A 2,520-nucleotide genomic window follows, 5' to 3' on the forward strand; every position below is an offset into this window, starting at 1 on the left:
AAGTGAATGCTTGCGGTGGAGTCGTGCCAGCTGCTGACCAAATCCAGGCTGTGGCCATGAGGGTTGAGGGGAGGCGACAGACACCAACTACAGCAGAGCCATCCAACCAAGCAGGGGGAGGCAGATGACTAGAGCACCGTAGAGCTGGGGATGGAGGGGCCTGCGAGGCAGGAAGTGGTGGGGTCCTGGAGAAGACAGGGTGATGGCAGGATAGGGACATGGGCTCCCAGAGGACACGCGGCATCCGGGACCACCTCCCAATGGAGACATTTCTGGGTTGTGGAAAAGATAGCAATGCTTGATGGAGAAGCCTGCAGGGGAAGCAGCATTGGGGAAAGAGCCAAGTTTCCATTAAGCTGGGAAAAAAAGAGCCATTCGGATGGCGGCGGATGCAAGGGAATAGGAAAGTTTGTTCACTGGAGTGGGTTCTACAGGAAACCCTGGGGATTACTTTGCCACAGAGGCAGCCCAAGATAGGAGAGAGGGGAGACCCACGCAAGGCAAAAACGATGTGGATGTGAAGCATGGTCTGTCTGCTGGGAACAGAAGGTACCAGGTGTTTCTGGAAAGAGGGCATCCAAATCCAGGAGAATTTGTTCCTAGGACTCTCATCATGTTGGAAAAACAATAGATATCCCTGGAGGATGGGCAGCCCTAACTCATTAGAAAAGCACGAGGCCCTTAAGAAATGCTTAATTAAATGAATAAATGTAAAAAACAAACAAACCAACAACAACCCACTATGGAATCCATGAGCTACCTCCTCCCTGATCGGAAAGGGCAATGGGTCTACTCTTCTGGTCTCTGCCACAGAGGCTGTCCCCTACAGGTCCCAGAGCCTGGGAATCCTCTGTCCAGAAACTTCAACACCTTTGGCTATGGGTTTTGATTCCTCCTTAACCTTTAGCGTGTATACCTTGGTAATTAATTAAATTACACATTTTATTTACCAGGTCATCCTCTCCAATTAAAATGATAATTAGCTTCCGTGTTCTACAAGGTATTCACCCGCCTCTTTATGAAAAGGGACTTAATGAAACAATCAGGACATGTAATCACAGTAACAAGGTGGCAGAGCCCATGGAGGATTTGAAATGTCCAACGGTGGACTGGAAAGGAAAGGGAGGGACTTCATGGTAAACACAGAGCCAGCACGGACTGCCACCAACCCAATGGCACTTGAAGGAGAGTGTGGGCCCGCTGGAGCTTTTTCAGACTTGGAGCAAGCTGGGCACTAGTTACTGTGGCAGGTCGTAGAAATGGGGAGCTGGTGCATGCAGCCATGTGGACACTCCTGCCCGGAGAGCATGATGGCCAGCAACAGTAACACCTTCCACTACTACCATTATCTGGCAGGTGCTCACGGTGTGTAAGGCGCTGTGCCGGGGCTCTACACACATTATGCCAACTCATACTTCCTGATGCCTTGGAGGTAAGCATCATGCTCAGCTGTATTTTACTGACAGGGAAGCTGGGGTTCAAAGAGGTGTGGTGATTTGCCTGAGGTCGCGTGGTGAGTCAAGAGCAAAGCTGAGACTTGAATACCCGAGAAGAGTCATGTTCCTCCACGTGGCAGAGAGGTTCTGGCCACAAAGGCACCTGCCACAAAAATGGCTTGGATCACAGGCAGCAGCTCCATGGCACATGCCTGTCACTCTCTCCAGTTCTCCCCACATCAGACATCTCTCATTTATCATGATCCTCTCTCCCACTGAGCACAGATGTGGCTTCATAATCCTCCTCTCTAGACACTCCAGGCAGTCACAAGTCGATCTGAACTGGTACGTGAGATGAAGCGTCTTTGCTATCCCTGGTGTAGACGCTCGATGAGGACATGCATGACCAAACACTGGGTGTGGGGTTTCAGGGGCCTTGCTTTGGTTCTGGTTCTCTCTCTTCCAGCACTTTCAGGGCCCGTTTCACCATCTGTGAAATCTGAATGTCGTGAGGATTACGTGAAATGCCAATGTGCAAACTGCAGTGCCTGTAGCAGGGTGAGTCCCTGGGAAGTGTTTGCTTCTTTCTTCCCAAATGGTGATTGGCACATTTAGACTTGGATCAGGGGCAAGGGCGGGTTTCTCAAGTCTTAGAAAACTTGCTGGTGGAGAAAGACAATGAAAGAATAGCCTGGATCCCAGGGAGTACATGAGGGAGCTTAGGGTCTAGCGCCAAGGGTCTCCAGTAACAAGAGTGATGGCTATTAAAGAGCAGCCCTGTCAGGTTTGGAGAGACCCCATGGAGTAGAGAGGCAAGGGAGCCAATCTTGGAAATGACCCAGAGCCCCTGGGCCAAGCCGACCCTGGAGATGTAGCCAAACCTGTACCAGCCAAGGTGACTTGAGGTGAGCCTTCAAAAACCCTGGGATGAAGCCTGTGTGCTCGACAAACAGGACGTGTCTTGCTTGGCCTTTTCATTATTTTCCATTTGGTCTGTGTTTGGTTTTCTCCTAGTTCTTTGCAAAATACCAACTTATTCTGTGTTGATCTGAGAGGAGAGGGGGACTGTCCATACCAAAAAGGA

The sequence above is a fragment of the Vulpes lagopus genome, chromosome 10 (genome assembly GCF_018345385.1).
Source record: "Vulpes lagopus strain Blue_001 chromosome 10, ASM1834538v1, whole genome shotgun sequence".
NCBI lineage: Eukaryota > Metazoa > Chordata > Mammalia > Carnivora > Canidae > Vulpes > Vulpes lagopus.